General features: G+C 38.4%; 1 protein-coding gene across 1 annotated transcript in view; it reads right to left on the bottom strand.

Moving 5' to 3' along the window:
- The window catches only part of GTDC1 (glycosyltransferase like domain containing 1), a 170,621-nt gene that overhangs the window by 136,644 nt on the left and 13,611 nt on the right, over positions 1 to 20,366 (bottom strand). Inside the window, exon 3 of the mRNA XM_084209205.1 lies at positions 11,943 to 12,131. The gene's annotated coding sequence lies outside the window, so the exon portion shown is untranslated. The remainder of the gene's footprint in view (positions 1 to 11,942; positions 12,132 to 20,366) is intronic.

The raw sequence follows: 20,366 nt of genomic DNA, 5'->3' as shown, positions 1-20,366 counted from the left end.
ACACACTCCAGCCCCTCAATGTCCTTGTCATGAGGGACCCAAAACTGAACATAGTGTTTGAAATGTGGCCTTACCAGTGCCAAGTACATTATTTTAATTGCTTCCATGCCTAATTGGCACTATCTGGAAGTTCCCAGCAGCCAGGTGAGGTCATTCAGGCCATTGGGTTGGCAGCTGTACCTCCACCAAGCAACACCAGACACGGGGGGCCCTCAGCTCCACACTGTTCCCATGGTCACTGACAAACAGGAAAGGCTAGCAGCATAAAAAAATATATCAAACTTCTGAAAATATACTACTATTAATCATTTTTTTCTCATAAAAACCCAGTACCCAGTGCTAGGTAGACTGGTTCTTCCAAATGGAGTGTGACAGAGTAGGAAAAAAAAAGCAGTATTTAGTTTAGCTAGGAAACGTGTGACAGATATAAGCTAAAGTTAATGCTAGGAAAGCTAAAATTTATCTTTACTAATCCCTCTCACTGGAAACAATAGGACAGAATTAAAAATGACAAAGTTAAGATGAGGAAGTACATTTGGGGGAGATAGGGAAAAGGAGACACAAGGAGGCACACGAGGAAGGGCTGCTGCCACCTCACCTAGAGAAGAGCAATTTATTTCCATCAACCCTTTAAATCACTGTAACGACTTTTTCATGTAGACAAGCAACAGAATTTTTAAATTTCAGTGACTATTACCTGAGTATGCACACAATAAAGAAGTCCAGGCATTTACATTTCTGGGTTGATTTACATTTTAAGTAGCAGTCATCTATATCAAAAGGTAACAAGCAAGTTAATTTCTTTTGTTTAGATCATTAAGGCATAAAAGTCCTCACTACAGTTATATAAATGAAGATAAAGTTATTCACAGAAAATAAGTATTTCCCAAATATGCTGTTTCTCTGCAGCAGAAAAAAAAGCTACTACATCTACTAGTAAGAAGGATGCTGGGTGAGAGAAAGGATAGTAAAACTGCACCAAGAGTGAATTTCACACTACAGGGAGGAGTTGACTAATATTTTTGACAGCAACAGAATAAAAAGAGGCTGGACTTAATCAAATAGCTGGCTTACAATTAAATTTTTATTAAATTTGTATTATAACTTTGCAATTGTGTATTAAATGTGGCTCATATTAGGCAGCAAATAGCTTTTAAGTAAATGCTTTGCTCTCCTTCACAAGACAGCTCTTCAACACCAAACGTAAATACCAAAGCTGTCTCTCATTCAAATACTTTCAGGTTTGGGTTTTTTCTCCTCCTGTTTTACTCAAAATATGCAGACTTGGATGCCTACAACTAGCACATAAACCTGAAATATGGCATTTAAATCCCTTCATTAAAAGCTGAGCCCTCAAATGGGCTGAAGACAGAAGCTGGAGCAAAGGCAACTACTCCTTCGACCAGGACCAGTGAGGATTTACTCCAAGGATCAAACCCCCAGAGCTTGGGGTGTCTCAAATTCAAGCCCTAATTCTTGGATTTCTAAGGTGCCACATTGCTGCTCTGATTTTCCAAGAGGTTGGTGAGGTTTCTTTGAAAAACCAAAACCAAGGGGCGAGCTCACGTGCTGGGTACAGGAGGGGATGTTCTCAAAACGCTCACAGCATCACTTTTCATCTTCTAAGACATAAATTCATGTGATCTTTGAACAACTATTTATTTCACACCAAACCAGATATCTCCCTAAAGCCTACCAATACAGCCTGCAGGCATATTTCTTAAATAAAAGTACTGAGTCCTTGTATACTTAAAATTTGCATAGCAAAGGGATGAATCAACTATCACAGAAGTAGTAACACTCTGCAGCAACTGCTTACCTCTTGCAGAAGGAACAAAAATGCCCTGTTTACAAGGTTTAGGTGGGATGCCACAAGTGCTTCTCTTCATGTTTCACAACTCTGAGGAATCATTTTCTTACAGAATTCTGACAACTGCTGTTCAGGCTCCTCAATGCACCAGTTATGTTCACAAAATTTGTATTTTGCAAGTGTAAACCTCTTTATTTGTATATTTATTTATTTTTGCCTAAAGGTTACTGGGATTGTACATATAATTTCAATTAAATTACATCAGTAAGGCAATTTTTTTTGCCTGGAATGCTCCAAATAACTTTATGTACTAATTTTTTGTGGCAAAAAGATGAATTTTTTTTTGTTACAGAGATACTTCAGTTTTCACCAACCTAGCAAATTATCACTGCAGCAACAACATTAAACGATCAGTAAAATAAATATAATGTATCAGATAGGGCTGCATTTTACAATTAAATCACTTTATTGCCCTGTGTTTAAGTGTTCAGAAAATAAGTAGCTATATTTCAAAACAGGTAGTTAAAAAACAAAGTGTGGATTGTGTAGAGTTGTTAGAGGAGTAACTTTATTTTACCTGAAGAACCAGAAACAGGTAAGTAGTGGAAGAAAGTCCAGGATGAGAGATTCTGCTCACACCATCATTTGAGAAATATCTGAGGTTAAATTAACTCATTTTACATTAATGAATCGTAACTAAAACTCTGAAAAACCTGCTAGAGGAGACTTACTGAGAAACTGAAGGAGGCTACCAATACATGATATGTTATCTCTTGCAATCTAAAAATTCTTATCTGCTACAGAACTGAAGGTAAAATGCCACTTGGCTTAAAATTTTCTAAGAAAAGGCTGTTTTCCAGAAAAGCACATGGCTGAAACAGGGCTGCTGTTAAACTAAAGGCTTCTAAAAAGTACACCAGGTCTGCTTCTGCCAGCCTCCCTCAAGCTGCACCTACTCACATGAGAGCTCTCAGGACTGGGCTCACATGGAATAATCTATATTACATATTTTGATATATTGCATAATGACAATAGTTTTTGTTACCAGTTGATAAACAAGTATTATATGCATGTTTTATATAAGGTGATGAACATACATGTCCCAAACATGTCCCAGCTTTACATTCACTCTCCACATGAAGCCACCAGCACTGTCCCACACTGGCACAATGGGATCTCCTGAACAGAGCCATGACAACTAATGGAACTATACCAAAATACTACCAGCTGTATTTATATTGAGGATAGCCTTACCACAGCTTTTAGAGACCTGCTCTGCAGCTCAGGAATGAGCTGTATCTCCCCAGCTCAGCTACTGTAATTTGTCATTTTGATATTTTGCCTTTCCTGGTGAAAAACTCCTCCCACTCTTACCCTTCAGTGGAGATAGCTCAGATTTAAATTGGCTTAAATATGGTTCAGGTAATATATACTCACATGATCTCTTTTTTTCTTTTTTTTTCTAATGTTTTATTTAAACTTATCAAAGCCAACTAGACGGTCTTTAAGGCTCCTTCCAACACAAATAATTTTGTAATTCTGTGATGGCAAAATAATTGTTATTTATACTAATAATTATGTTATTCTCTTCCATCCCCAAGTGGAAATTTACATCTCTTTTGCTAAGCAGAAGTCAAACCTTGTAACTCAAGGAGTTTCATATTAAGACTTCATGTTAACAACATCTTCCAGTTGAAAAGAGAAAATACAATTTTACTTCTTTCCCCTCAAATTCAGCTAATCCAAGGTCACCCAACAGCTCACCACATCTCCATCAAACATGGAATATTTGGCACAAGGAGGCTCAGATCTATTTTTTATCTCATTTTTTACTAGTTTTGCTGTATTTACAGGAATATGCAATGAAATACTGAGACTTCTGAAATAACAAAAGGGTAAAACTTCAAGGAGCCTGCATACACATGCTTTAAAATATACCTGGTAAAAATAAAACAATTATATATATGTACACACACAATATATTTTTAAACATATTACAAATTTTACGTACAAAAAACTACTCCTATCCTGTGTAAACTTGCTATTATCATTTACATTTTATTTTTATTTAAATCAAAGTTCTTACACCTGTGGTTTCAGGGAAGACAGCAGCAGCACCCACTCTACCAGAATGATGGGAAAAAGTCGATTCTAGTCAAATATTTCCTTTTGACTGAAGTGCAAATTGCCTGAGCTGAATGTGTATGAACTAATTAGCAAAGCAGGTATCCCCAAGCTGTGAGCAACTTCTCACTCCTCAGGCTACGCAACAGCAAATACTTCACCACTTCTAATGACCATCATCCCACAAGCAACCAAATCCTGTTTGGCCAACAAAATATGAAGATTTTCTCAGAGATGTTCTTAATGTTCATTATTAATACTGAAGTGGAAGTTAGCACTCACAGTATTGTGAAGAACTACCCTCACTTTTGTGCTGGTATCACCAGAGGTATGATTATGGCATGCAAATCCCTTTGGACTAAATGCCCTCATCAAAGCATCTTACAGGTACATTAAAAATTGAAAGGGCATAAACAACTCTGGCAGCTCAGAGCCCGAGCTGGTGATCTTTGCAATTCATAAACATCAACACTTGGGCAGGTTTGCAGGGGAATACAACCAACTAATTATTATCTTTTGCTTAAGGGCACGTTCAGTGAGCTCTGCAGGTACTGCCACTGCTTTTAGCCTAATGTATTGCCTCTTCAAGTCTTTCAATATAACAACTCTGCTGTTCTCTAAAGCATTTCCAGTGTTACCAAACTGTTTTATATTCAAAGAGAACACACTGAACCTTCTGAAAGATGTTGCTTAGGAAGAAGCAGCAATTATAAAATGCATGCGACTTGCAAACAGCCATTTTATATTATTTACTAAGAGACAAAACCATAGAGTGGTTTGGGTTGGAAAGGACCTTAGAGATCATCCAGTCCAACCCCCTGCCATGGGCAGAGACACCTTCCACTATCCCAGGTTGCTCCGAGCCCTGTCCAACCAGGCATTTGGACACTTCCAGGCATGGAGCAGCCACAGCTTCCCTGGGTACCCTGTGCCAGGCCTCCCCATCCTCACAAGGAGGAATTCCTTCCCAATAGCCCATCTCACCCTGTCCTCAGAGTGAATCCATTCCCCCTTGGTCACTCCATGACCATATAAATAGACTCTCTCCATTTTGTAGGTTCCCTTCAGGTACTGCAAGTTCACAATTACAGCACCCTGAAGTTTCTCTTTTCCAGGCTGAAGAATCCTAACTCTTTCCTTGTAGAAGAGATGCTCCATCCCTCTAATTGTGTTCACCTCTTACTTGGCACACAGTTTTTTGACAAAAATGTTGATGCTTTATAAAACAAGAAAAAAGTACAAGTTGGCAACTTTTTACGTACGCTACTAAACTTTTTAAACTTATTAAAACACTTTCCTCAATGACTGATTAAAAACAAAATCACCTTACAATTTATCCACTATGAGTTTATGCATTGATGGCACTAAAACAGCAGGTATTTCAGGACTGGAAAATGTATGTAAAACATAATTATTCAAACTAGAAGATTCTTAAGTTCTATCATCCATGATAAAGAGAAGTTTAGGGACTACCAAAATCACAATTTTGAAATAACAGAACAAACATTACCCCATAACACAACTGGGGAGAGAACACCATCCACCAGCACCACCAGTGCAGCTCCTGGAGCAGCTGTGAATACTCAACTCCAGGTTTTTTCACTCCAATATTGGGCTAGCTGACATCAAGGTTTGAGGTGCATTTAGTCATAAGCTTTGGAGAGTCTCAGCCACTCCAAAAAGATACTAAGAATCCTGTTTGCAAACCTGTGGAAACAATCATTCCAGGCAATAGTTTGGGTTCTTACATTTCACTTCAATGCAGAATATGGTCCACTAAGCCTAAGTCACTATTTTCCACCCAGAAACTGTCAACACCAATCTCATTTCTTCATATAAGGGATTGGTAGGATTGCTGAGGAGCAATTTCACTACTACAAATAATGAGGCAGCAAATTATAGAAAATGAAAACTTCCTGAGCAAACTAACAGCCTCTTCAGACACTATTTGTAATGTTTTGTTATTAACTATTTCCTCACTAAATGGCTTTTTGTTTTTAATTTAGATTCACAGATATGCCAGGCTTCTAAATAAAACATCAGTTCAAAGACTGAAGACATTTTACACGTGGTGTTACAGCTAATGAATTTCCAAAGTTGAAAGAAAACATTGCAAAGAACTTAGTTAAAAACAGTAGTGAGATTCTGTAAATAGATTCAAGTCTTCAAAAGAAAATCAGTCACTGCATGCAGCTTTAAAGCAGGTCTTTCAAGTTAGGATTAAACTAAACTGTTATTTAGTGAAATGACACTAAATAAAAACAGTACAAAAAGATGCAAGTGCAAAAACAATAATCATCGTTCCCAAATATGCTGGGTTTGGTACAAGAATCTCTGCAGGTTCCAACAGCTCTGCTTGCAAGAGTGAGCTGGGAGCTCTGCTCATTTAGGTTGTGTTTCCATGACTTGACTTGATATGCTTATTGAAAAATAAATAAAACAATCACTTCTTTGTGATGGGGAGCAGCATCAGGCACAGGAGTGGCTCACTCAAATTACTGGCAGTCACACATATGAAGTTATGAACAAGGTTAATCCAAAACTTCTCAGTATTGCTGCAATAGCACTTGATACGTTATCTTTGATGCCAAAATTAATCTTTTCTATTTATTCCTTGAGCACAGAATGGTTTGGGTGGAAATGGACTTTAAAGATCATCTTGTTCCAAATCCCTTGCCATAGGCTGGGACACCTTTCACTAGACCAGGTTGCTCCAAGCCCCATTCAACCTGGCCTTGGACACTTCCAGGTGCAGCCACAGCTTCTCTGGGCAGCCTGTGCCAGGGCCTCACTACCCTCACAGGGAGGAAATTCTCTCTAACATCCCAATTAACCCTGCTCTCTGCCCATATGAAGCCATTCCCTCTTGCTCTGCCACTCCAAGCCTTTGTCCAAACTTGCCCTTCAGCTCTCTTGAAGCCCCATTAAGCACTAGAAGGTGCTTCTAAGGTCTTCCCAAAGTCTGAACCAAAACATCCCCTTAATTCCCAGACTGACAGTAATTGGTACACTGCTTATAGAGATGCACAGCTGGTTACAATCACTGCAGAAACTTTTGAGACATTTCCCCATTCCAATAATGTTTAGGTCTTCAGATTTCTTCCAGGGTATCAAAGCCCTAATCATAGAAAGCTTTGGGTTGGAAGGGACTGTAAAGGTCATTTCATTCCAACCCCTTGACATGGGACATCTCCCACTATCCCAGGTTGCTCAGAGCTCCATCCAGCCTGGCCTTGGACACTCCCAGGAATGGGGTATCCACAGGTTCTCTGGGCAAGAGTTTTAATAGTTTTTTTGCAAATCATTTCAGATGGAGACATTATTTTGGGTGAAGCAGAGTGGAACACAGATCAGTAAGAGCAGGATGTACCATTAACACTCACTGGCAGTAAACAAACCAGATCCTGTTTGCTGTAAGTGTAGGGAGCAGCAGCATCTGAGTGAGTTTTAGCTGGCAGAGATTAAAAAAAACTCAGAAACAGCTTTAGCACCTAAGATAAAGATTTTCAGGAATGAAACAATGCTGCTGCCATCTGCAAATCCCTGTCAGCACATCCTCAGTACCTGGACCAACTCACTCTAGGTGTGCTTGCATATCTTTGAAACAACACACCTTCCCCTCCGTGTCTGTAGACCCATCCTTTGATCTGCTGCAACGTGAATATAAAACAGCAGCAATCCTTACAAAGGAATGATAATAGCTCTCTGCTTTGATACCTATGGCAACATGACTAAAAACAAGCAATTCAAAGAAACAACTAATTCGGTTTAAATTTATGAAGTTATGAGCTTTTTTTTCCTGTGGTCTTTAACTTATCTGCAAAGCTCTTTCATCCAATTTTGTAAAGAAGTGTAAGTAGCCATTCTGAATTGATTATTACAATTTCAGGATGAGTGACACTTGACTGAAAGAGTAAAAGGATGTCAATCTCCTTTGTTTTCATTTTCAAAGAACCAACAGGAAAATATTATATTCCCTGTATGCTCTTCTATACAAAAAACAAGGTTAGAAATGCTGGATTTGGCCCATGGTCTTGGACTCCGTTCTCCTTCCATAATGACTAATACATAGAAATACTTAATCTGGTAAAATTCTTCAGCAATCTGGACAACACAAACTGAACAAAAAGCACTATTTGACTAAAATAAAGCCATTCCTACCCACAGAATATCTGCAGGTCCAATTCGCCTGTAATCTATGATTTCCCAATGCCCAGAAGTTACCAAAATACCATATGGCTCTTCTTTACTGCAGCAATTCAATACATTCACGGATAAAGGCATTCACTCTTTTTTTTTCTTTTTCTTTCTAAAATTTATGTTTGAAACCCAGCAACTCATCTTGTGCCATAAAATGTTTATGGTTTCAACTTATATGGAGAATCCAGCAGCCTTCAGAGATCGAAGGGCCATTCTCACTGTCAAAACTGGAAGCTTCACAATGATAACTTCATTTTCATTACAGCTTCACAAAGGATATAGAAACACACAACTCTTTCAGCTGCCAATAGCCTCACAGACTAAAAACAAGCAACCCAAACCAAAAAGTTTTTGCTGACCACAGAACACACAATTAGGTTTTGTCAAATGCTTTTAGGACTGTACAGTCACTTATGCGTTTTTAAGGCTGTAATTAAATTGCCAAAAAACTACACGACAAAACGCAGCTTGTCTGATTAAAAAGTTTAAAAAAAAAAACAACCCACCTTTATCTTCTTTCAGTACAGCAGATGAAAGCATATTTTAAGTCATTATTTCCTCTTTAGGCTTCCCCCTCTACATGCAGGGAGGGGTTTTAGTTTCCATTCTAACCTGCGATGAATCAGTCGGCCTAGAAAGCTCGTTCAGTGCTGCTAAACTACCACACTCTAAAATCCAGGATTATTCCACAACTTGGATGCTACAGGTGAGCCAGGATCAAGACTTCTGCACAGGCTGCCTCAGTGAGAATATTGCTTCCTACAGATCCACATTCCTATTCTGCTACAAGGTAAGCCAGTAAAAGTTAAATATCCCTAAAGTGAAGGGATGTATATAAATAAAAATACACATTTCTATATCTCTGAGCCCATCCTAAGCAATATATTCAAATTGTTTGTAAGTGTGCCCATAAGACATGCCTAGAATTGCTCTGCTCTAAGAATATATTTATGAAAAATTAAAAAATAAAAACCAAAAATAAAATATACAAGACAGAAAATTTACATTTTACGATTTACTTGTGCAAGATGTATTCTGACTACACCAGGGTCCTGTCAAGCACATTGGCCCAGTTGAATGGGCAGGTTTCAGTTAGCTGAAACCCATCCAGCTGTTGTTTCCCAGTAAACATCTGAGTAACTACACCAGCATTGTCTCATTAACAACAAAAAAAAACAAAAAAAAAAAATTGAAGATAGTGTCACCAAGTAAGCTGAAACAGTGAGTTAATGACTGACACACTGGAAATCACCTAGAAATAATTATTACCTGTTTACCAGAATCCTGTGAAATTTCCAGTAGATAATATTCAAATTTAAGTTGCCAGGAAAAAAACCTATCAGCCTATGTATAAACAGATATGAGTACATACCATGTACCAGTTCAAGGTCTGCACTTGCCTTTTCTTCTGCAAGGGGAAAGCGTGAGAAAGGGTTCTAGTTTTAGTGTCTGAGGTACATTCACAGCAGTAACCACACGATTCAAGTGTCTGTGCTCCTTCCTCACTGCTGCTGTTTGAACTCAGGGTATTGTTGTGCTTTGCACCACAACACATTCCTGAGATTTTAAAGTGCTGCATTTTCATAATTCAGAAAAAATAAAGCTTCTAGCAGTAACAATCTACAGAACAGTAGAAAACTGCAGAATATCAGAATTATTTGGATTGGAAGGGACCTTCAAGAACAACTTGTTCCAATACCCTGCCACAAGCAAGGGACACCTTTCACTATCCCAGGGTGTTCCAAGCCCCATCCAACCTGGCCTTGGACACTTCAAGGGATCCAGGGGCAGCCACAGCTTCTTTGGGCACCCTGTGCTGGGGCTTCCCCACCTTCATAGGGAAAAATTTTTTCCTTTCCTGGTGTTGAATTAAGCTTTATCATTTGTAAGCCTCCAATAATTTTGAAAAATTAGGTAGGCTGACACCAACCCTCTATTTTTTTTACATTTAACAATAACACTTGGGTGCCAAAGCCTGCATGTGGAAATCAGTAACGTTTATGGGGTCACTTAGCCACATACTGAAGTGTGAAATGAGCAACAGATGGACAGGTTGTGTCTACCTACCCAGGATACACCTGGAATAATTAGACACTGGAAGCTGGTCACCTCCAAGGGCAGCACTGGTGGTGTCCATCTATCTCCACTCAGCCCAATAAACACCCATATGCCCTCAGGCTTGTCACTGTGCTCAGGGTATATGCCTGTGCTTCCCCTGTGCTCCACATCAGATGAAACTGTGCATAATTAAAGTACTCTAGAAAAAATACCCAAGTAAGTTTCAGCTCCATTTTCAAAGGAGAAGGTGAAAATTCCATGAAGTTGCAACGAGACTTGGGCACCTGAATGTTTGAATCATTTGAATGGCAGTTCAAAGACTCAAAGTTTTGAAAACCATATCCTATATAATGCAAATCATAGATGGCTGCACATTAGTAGGAATTCAAAACATACATTTTTTACAGTTTATGGCAAAAAAATTACACTATATGCAATATTTAATATTTGTGTAGACTGTATTTCTTTTTTTCTCTCATCACATCAAGTTGCCTCACTTGGGAGACAGAGACACTGCTCTCCCCACATGAGGCTGTCTGTCCCCAGCTCAGGACAGGGGTGTCCTACCTGTCCCCTTCCACCTGCTGACACACACCACAACACAACACTCCTTTATGGTTATGTGACTTTCAACTCTGGGCAATTCATGAGGCTACTTCTGTACAAGAAATAGCCTCAGAGGCACCACAGCTCTGGCAAAATCCCCTGGTGAGAAAGCATTGTGGTGGTTGTAAGCAATTTGAGAAAGGAAGGAAGGACCTGGAGTTTGTTGCTTACTCCTGTATCTCAAACTTAATTAAATTTGAAACGTGGCAGAAATTAGGACACAAACAAATAATTAAAACATTAATCATAAATTAATTCACAGCTTAAAAATATAGAGTCCTTGGCACGGATTTCATGTGAGTAGCTGAAAGTCTGTTACTTCCTGTAGCACCTACTCTTCTGGTAAATTCAGTACAGGTTGTCTGATGAACTCAGAAGTTACTGGAAAAGAAAGGGGAGAAGAGAAGGAATGGCACTGACACACCCTATGGCACAGCAGCTTGTTTCCTTAAACAGCCCAGGCTCAGGGCAGTTTTAGAGGCACAGAAGTTATGTTGAAGTGTCATTTTAACTTGAAGATACAACCAAATTTATTAATTCTCAGTGTGAGGGAAATTGTGTTTTATAGTTTTGGTGGAGAAAATTAATCTCATTTCACTGCTGACTACCATTAGTTTGAACATATGTTGATTTTTTTGGGGGGAGGCAGCACGCTGGTAAATAAATATATATCTGAATGGCCAAATATTTTTGGTCACCTCTTCCTATTTTGCTGTAGGTCCCAGCTGTCACTTAAGTCTGTCACTCTTTTACAGCCAGATGAAGCCAGTCTACTTGAAGTACAGGTGTAGCCTAATTGTTAGCAGACATACTTCATTCATGATCTTAACATCTCCCCTCTCTGCTGCTACCATATGAATCCAGGCTTTGATTGAAAAGGAGAAAAAGAGAAATCAAACATGTTGCTAATTGTGTCTTGAAAGGAAGGTTCCTTTGATTCCCAAAACCTGTAACCTTGTCAGAGTTATCATGTACTGGAAGTACAATGTGAACCATGCCATCATTTCAGGGCAAGCAGAGTAAAAAAATCATTAGCAGACCTCTAACAACACAAAGAATTCCAAACCCATCAAGTCTCTCAAACAGAGAATTCTCTCTCCTTTTGCTCTAACAAACACATCATATTTATCAGAAGCATTATTACCTGCATTCATAACTGGCAGCAGTAAAATACCAGGTGGTGCTGCTTCAGAGCTCTTCACCAAAGCAGTCTGGGAATCTTGGCTATGGATCTCAGTGTTGAGCAGTATTTCTTCCAACCCATCCTATCTGTTTCAGTCCAATGGACAGATTTCAAAGTGTGATTTTCCTGAGTGTAGTAGCATTCTTCAATCTAAATAGAGTTGGGGGAGAGAAAAGAAAAGAGAATTTGAGCTCATCAGGTCTAACTTTCCAACTGTTTTAGGCTAAGAAGAGCCTACACATTGCTCAGATGGGTTGCAGTCTCCCCATCCCTGGAAGTGCCCAAGACCAACCCTGGATGGGGCTTGGAGCAACCTGGTCTAGTGAAAGGCATCCCTACCTATGGCAGGGGATTGGAATTGGATGACCTTTAAGGTCTCTTCCAAACCATTCTGTGATTTTGTGAAGATCATCCATCCAAATACTGCCCAATACTACACCATACAAATATTTATCCAAATACCTTCCTTAGTCTAACAATGTCTGTGAAGCAGACCACACAGGAGATAAAGGCAAACAGGAGATCTCACAATCACAGACCTCCAGAGAGTGACCAGTCCAAACCCTCTGCCCAAACCAGAGAACAGGAGATACTCAGAATTCTCCCAATTCTGAGTATCTCCATAGATGGAGCTTCTGAGGGCAACTTGTTCCAGTTTTTGGCCACTCACAGAAAAAAACCTTCTCATTGTAACAGAATTTCCTCTATTTCAGTTTGTGCCCTTGAGCCCACTCATCTCAAGGCTGAATTGTCCCAGCTCTCTCTGCCTCCCCTGGTGTCACCCCTGACTCTCACAGTGGGGTTTCCCACCCTGGTTTTCTGGCCCAACTACAGTGTTCCTGTATTTTGATGACTAAACTATGTGACTAACTGCAAATGTATTTCTCCAGCATTCTTTGCATCATCTGAAAAATAAAGCAGCAAAAATTATATCACAATGAAATTGTTGATTAAGTGGGCCATGAACACATTGGGGAACCACAAGGTGTAGGCCCTTCTCATCTCATTAAAAGTTACACTTTAAGCAACAGGGCATTTTTAATCTTTTCTGTCTCAGCTACATACAACCTAAGTTTATATTTTATATCAAAATACTGCATTGCAAAAATTTAATGCTTCAAAAGAAATTAGTTAAATATAGCAATAAAGGGCAGACAAACAATCCTATAAAAAAAAAAAAAATCAGCTTTGTCTCACAAATCCTTCTATCACAAAACCATAGTGGCCAGCATTTATTTTTAGCTTTTAAGCTTTCACTGATGGAAGTCCAAGTTAACCTTTACTTTATTTTGTCCTGGACTAAATCCACTGTGACATCCTTTTTGCCCTTTTAAATACAGAAATTTCTTGGAAGGCTTCCAGTACTTTCAAATAAATACATTTACAAGATATGCAACAATTAACATGAGTGGCTCTAGAGGCTCCTGAGACAGCTCTGAAGTCCCTATGATGTGATGTCCAGATATGTTTATATAACTTTTTTTATTTAACAGTTACTTTCAGAAATCACTCCTTTACCATCTTAAGCAAAGTGGGTGTGAACTTTCTACTCCAAACAACAAATGATATGGGAAAGGAGAAAAAAAATGAAAAAAAGCAAAATGGCATTAAAAAGGCAAAAAAATTGCATTAAAATAGTACAAGTTTATGCTTAATGATGTCTAAAGAGCAAGCTGACTTTGAGGCACACTGGAAATGACCATTTCACCCTGTAGCTGGTTGTGCTGGAGCCAGGAGACAACTGCACTAAAGATCAGAAGATTGTGATGTTTATGCACCTACAAGCTGACATCTGTCCACTTCTCAATCACAAGTCTCACTACATGTTTCTACTTATTTCTCAAAATTACAAGGCTTATTACAATTTTACTTCAGTTTTCACAGAAGAACTTGATATTCTCAACAGCAGCAAATTTGTGAGAGCTCCCAGTCAAAGCGCCCAAAGAGATAAAGCAGATACAGGATGAGAGGATATTTTTCAAAACAAATGCAAACTGGCAAAGTCTGAGGACTTTTACTGTTGGATACTATGGGAACAAGTTAAAATAGCCCCTCAATCACCTGCAACTATCTCCAAAAGTTTCTGGAAGTCAGAAAAGCTCACAAAAGCAATGAAGTGCCAGCAAAGAGCTTGAACCCTAAAAAGAAGTTTAGCAATTAAATTATAAATTAGATTTTTTTTTTATTATCTCGCCTAATGTAATTAAGCCAGGAATTATTCAAAAGTTTCATCCTACCTGAAAAAAAGGGATGAACAATTCTAAGGATCCCTTCCAGATAAAATTATGTATTTATTATACTATTGCAACCACAGTAAGATCAACATAGTTGTGCTGGAAATGGAAACAAGTAGATGAAAAGATGCTTCCACATCAATGAAGCAGCACATAGGTCCCAGACTGTTTGTTCCATGCTAAACCTCAGTGAGGAATAAAAATATTCAGAAGTAACTCTGACTAAATAACAATCCCAATTCCCTACACAGGCTCTTGGGCAAAGAAGCTGTCCAGCCCAGTGTTTTAAAACATGTGGATTTTAAAAAATTATCAGGGAAGTAGTCAAATACTATTTTTCTTTAATAGCTGCATACGCACTGCGACTCTTCAGCCAACTGGCAGAAACATTAAACCCCCAAACTTTTATCATTTTTACAACATGTAGAAGTTATTTTTTTATATTTCATGACTTTAAGAAGTACAACTAAACAGAGCACTACTGTAATTTTCTAATTATATTTTCGCAAGTTTTTAATGTCATAATTTAAATTATGAACTCTTTATTTCAAGATGATTAATTAGAATATGTTCCATTTGGGGAACAAGAGTTCAATATCCCACTATCAATTAAACAAAATGCACTCCTTTAGCTTAAGATTAAAAACCAAAATGCAGCCAAAAAGTTTCTTCCTTGTATCTGTCAGATCACAAAAGCATCCAATACAGCAGGATAAGGTTGCCAGAAAACCCTAACACTTTCAAAACTATATTATTTAATGCAGTGGCTTAGCTCTGAAGCTGCACCAGAAATGACATCCAAGCTTTGGACAGTAAGCCTTTTGGCCAATGAATTTCTTGTAAAGTCAACAATTATAATTTATTCTGATCCTTTGTGTCATCATATTAGTAGTTATTTTTTCTGCAATCCCAGAGCAGCAACAAATAATGCCATAGAAGAGGACTGATATAATTACAGGCTGAAAAAGATAGGCCAGCACCCTTACACTCAAAACTACCCTCTGTGGCTCCTTCATACCCCATATGTTGCTAATAAAACTGTTTGAATCATACCTAGGAGACAGTTTTACTGATATTGTATCAGGTCCCTGGGTTCTTTGTATGAGATACGATGTCACCAGCACTATAACTATGCAAATTCTGTGATACAGGATCCCACTGGACACAATATTACATATGTAATTCGCAGTATGAACCTGGGCATTAACAATAATTCTAGTGTTATATAAATGAAACCACTATGTTTATTGAAAAGCTCGCCACACAACAACAAAATCAAATTTAAAAAGCAATAAAGAGCAACTGACGTGCTCATAGTAAAGATGGCAACACTGGTATTTTTCCCCAAACAATGTAAATTTTGCTTTGTGTTCATGTGACAGTGCTTTACAGAAACTTTTGGCAGTGACACTAAGCAAATGCAACTCCATCAACAACATTAATAAATTACTTTAAATAGGAACCTACAGAGTCCCACTTTTAGGAACAACCATGTGATATTCATCAAGAATCACTGTATTCACATACAAATCGGATTTTCAGCTCCTGCTACTGATCATGAACTAAATGATAGAGACTAAGAATGGCAGCAGTGAGAAACCAACAGCTTGGAGATATCGACACACATCGTGCTGAAGCACCTCAGAAGAATCAGCTTGTGGTCAGGAAGCCCCAGTCCTGCATCAGATCTCTGTGTGACCTCAGGCAAACAAGGCTTCATCCTGGCTGGCACCATGTCATGAAATAGGGTCCCTCATCTTTTCCTGCTTAGCTCTGTGGCCACTGCTTTATGCACACCACACACACCTGCAAAAAGGCAGGGCAGAGATATTAAGATCAGTGTTGGAAGAGACAGGAAGGTTCAGCGAGAAACCTGACAGCACAGGCAGCTTGGTGCACATTCCTCTTATCCATGTTTCTTGTGATCTCTTCCCTCCACTATTAATTTATTGGTTTGCTGCAGGTGAGGATTGCTAGAGCTTGTAAGGAGTCTATTTTTGAAAGAAATCAGAAAACAGGTAACAGGCTGGCATGATAAAGTGAGTCTGGTAAAGAGCCAGACTGAAGAGACAAAAGGATGCTATTTTGCCAAGGTACCATGAGAATTAATAAATCAGATCATTTTATAAGGTAAATTGTACAGTAAATCTGTATTGTAAATTGTCTAATACATATGGGAAAAGCCACAGCTCAGTAGTCCCTGGTAATATTTTTAATGGCTTCAAACACAGCTAGAAAACAAATGACATACAGCACAAGTACCTAAGGAGTCACACTCTGAGAAGCTCCAACTTTAAATAACTGATGAAAGAAAAACAGAGTTGTTACCAGGCACTCAGAAAGGAAGATAAAGAACTGATTGATTCCTGTCACTTGTGTGCTTCCACTACAGTGCCAACTTAAGCAGTAACTTCTCAAATTTTCCACCAGTCTCTGTGCAATACAAAAACCATAACAGTTTTATTCTCTTTAAAAATCAAAAAATCAATAAATAGCAGCTTAGGTGACATCTGACAAGGCAGAAAGCTCACACTTCTTGCCATCAACATTCTGCCCTCTGGTATTGCTGCTACATTTTATCATCATGCAGTTCAGAGAGAAATATATACCTATTCCCAAAGTTTGAAAAAAACAACCCCCTCCTTCCCAAATATGGCCCAAAGCTGTTATGAAGCAACTTATTTTTAGCAAAAGCACTTATGCAGATACTTAATTTTAATTAATAGTCTCACTGACTTCAACATTTGCACAGCAAGACAACTCCACGCTTCAATTAAAGCCTGCACAGAAATGCTGTGCTGATTCATGGCCAAAAGCATGACAGGAGCATCATTATATAAAATGCTCATAAAATTTAAAGAAAAAAATATAACAGGATCCTCACCTTTAAACAGAACATTAGACACCCTCTAAAACTCACAGCTTGAGCAGAACCTGCAGGTTGCTGAATATGTGAATGCTAGAGATAAGATATATTCAGTGAAATTATTTCAGAGTAGGCAAAAGAATTTTGGAGAAGTATCATAAATGGAGACTACAGCAGGCCCAGGTCTCCAACCTTGGGATCTGCCATGGCTGTGTTTATAGGACTGGAAGATTCTTTACCAGGAAAGAGGAAGCAGCTGCACCTTCACTTCTGATCTTTCTCTATTGTTCACACAGCACATAAATGGATTTCTATCAATAACCAATTAATTATATCCAGACCAGTTCAATCAGAGATTACACTGGGCATCTTCAGCAAATATTCATTTCCAGAGAAGAGTCATTCTGAGTTATAATTCTGCCTATTATTTCAAAATTAGATTTGTTATAAGTATATTATAATATGATACCTAAGAAACAAAAGCTTTATTTCCATTGTCTATATAATATCATAAACTAATCTTCACTCATTAGGCAGAATCCTTAAAGAGAGTTGGAAACAATTTTTTATTAAAATATTCCTGTTTATAAACAAAACTGTGGCACCTGATGGCCTGTGACCCCCAACTAAGAATTTTAGTTGTTAAAGTGTAAAAAAAACCAGAAGAGCAGAACAAAACTGCCCAGATGACAGAACTCAAGTAATAAATAGATAGAAAAGAACAGGTAGAAAACAAACACCTGAGCATTTCCCTACTGGAGCAATTTCTTCCCAGGACATCCACTTCTCTCCAGCTCAGCACTAGCCTTGCCAGCCTGCCCACACATGAGATAAAATAAAGCCCAGCCAGACCTGCCTTGGCTCTGCAGAGCACCAGCTTGTGCATTTCCCCAACCGTTTCACACCTAATTTACAGAGTACATTTATTCATCCTTGTATCGCCCAGATCTAACCTGGGGAGTGACTAGAATCAGAATCACTTAATTGATTAACACTTAAGTGAGATGCAGAAAGCAAACAGAACACACTGGAAGACTTTCTGAAAATGCATTATTTTTATTCTGACTCCATTAAGCAGTCCAGCACTTTTGAAGGATTAATGAAAAAACTATCAAGAAATAATACAGAAGAGGAATGCTGAGTCTCAGGGAACATGCCAACACATGATGAAGTGCAGACACCTCTCTGGTAGTAATGAGTCAAGCCGGGATGTTCAGAGAACTACAGGGACATGTGAACTTGCCCACTTGATCAGTCATAGAGTTTATTTGATTTTTATGAAATAGCATTTTGATAATTCCTCCCTGGATCACAGACTGCAATACTCATCAATTTACAACAGTCATTCTCACAAAACTCACACTTTTTCCACACAGAAAAGTCTAAGTATCCAGAACTGAAAACATTCACCTTTAAATTAATATCCAAAAGCAGTCAATGAGGGTATGCATACACTTAAGGATTATTTCCACAAACCTTGTGAAGCAGATACTGTTTCATTTACAGCTGCTATTTTTTAAGCAGGAACTGAAGACAAGGAACACAGGAGTAAATAAGTTTCTAAACAAACAACTTGCAGAGATGCTTTTTAACAGGACCAGACAAAACATTCCCTAAAGTTGCATTTACAAGCCAAAGCTGACCTCAGGCACCACATTGAGTTTGGATGAGAACCTACATGGATACTGATCTTAATAATACTACAGGGGCAAATTTTGCATAGGGGAGACTTGCTCTTGAACAAATGTTTTCCAATATATTAGGCATAGAGAAGCTTTTTTTCTGCATCAAGAACCACATGTCACATTCCTTAATCTGTTTCTTTTCTTGACCAAATACACTGTGGACAACCTACAGAGGATCCCTTCGGTCTTCCTCTTTGAGGTTCCCATCTCTAGTTTCCACTAAATGAAAATACATGGATTCTTTTTTCCCCTCAAAAATCACAGTCACACACACACACAAAAAAAAAAAACTTATTAGAGACAATCAACACTAAGAAGTTCTGATAGAGCTTTTACTGATGTTAAATCAGGTGCCACTGAGCCCACACTAATGCAAAAACAGGGAGAGCTGAAGATGACAAGCAGCAGGAATAGCTGTGCAAGATGCATGAGAATCTAGGAACAAATCTGGTGACAGGTCTAATTCAACACAAAAGGAAATAAACATTAATTCCACATTTACCAGGCCTTCCTAGATCTAGTTATGCATAAAGAATATAAAAAGGAAGTTGAGATATATTTAACTGCTTCAAGTGAGAAACTTCACTTGTGACCTTGAAACATCTGCAGCTCCTCTCACAACAGGGACCACTTTAAGATCATAATTCCAGACAGAATCAGTGTCCAGCCAGGCACAGGATGATGGAGGACTGTTCACTGGTATCATACCCATCCAGACATTTTCCCCACATACTCCTGGACCTTTTCACCCACTCAGGAGTGAACAGGCAAAGGGAAGATAGCTGGTCTGCAAAAATAATAATGGTCCACATCTCAAAAACCTAACTGTAAATCATCTCCCTGATCATAATTAAATGAACCAAAAGTGTAATAAGACTGGACACATTTAATTCTTTGTACTCCATAGATTAAAGAACAATTAAAGAGGCTGGAAGCTGAAAAGTGGCTTGACCTAAAGTTATGCAATTGTGTGGACAAAATACATTTGGCAACAGGAAAGCATTTACATATTTAATAGAGGATATTTTAAATAGGTTTATATTGGCCAAAAAATAGCATCTTGATTATTACTGCAGTAAAATGCTTGCTTTATACCCGAGTAATGAGACCACCAAACATTAAAACCCCACATGCAGAATTGTGTAGGCTCTTGACCATTTCTCTCTCTGCCTCAAACTCCAGGTTGCAGAGCTTTAGACCACCATATTCAATTAAATCAAATTCAGACTATAATTTTCTAATACTTTCTTTGCAATTTAATACAACACTGGCCAATGCTCACCAGCTTACAATCATAAGCAATTCAAGTGATAATCACAATGATGAATGTGTAATCTAATGCCCATTTGATTTATACAAACTATCACATATAAGCCTCGTGCATCCATTTTAAGTCGCTGGGAAGGATCATAGTTTTCCTGATCTGAGTTAGTGTTTGGTCTGAACTTAGGCAGTTCATTTTTATTTGTTTGCATTAACCAGAATCAGTCTTCACACATAGAGGAAGATGCCTGGGGCTGCACAGTCCTCTGCAATCTCAGCAATTGGCCCGCTCATTCCATGTGATAGTTATGCTGAAAAAAATAAGATCAACAAAATT

Source organism: Fringilla coelebs (genome assembly GCF_963513975.1).
Source record: "Fringilla coelebs genome assembly, chromosome: 7".
Lineage (NCBI taxonomy): Eukaryota > Metazoa > Chordata > Aves > Passeriformes > Fringillidae > Fringilla > Fringilla coelebs.
The sequence above is the reverse complement of the archived record's forward strand: the minus strand, read 5'-3'. Positions and strand labels throughout refer to the sequence as shown.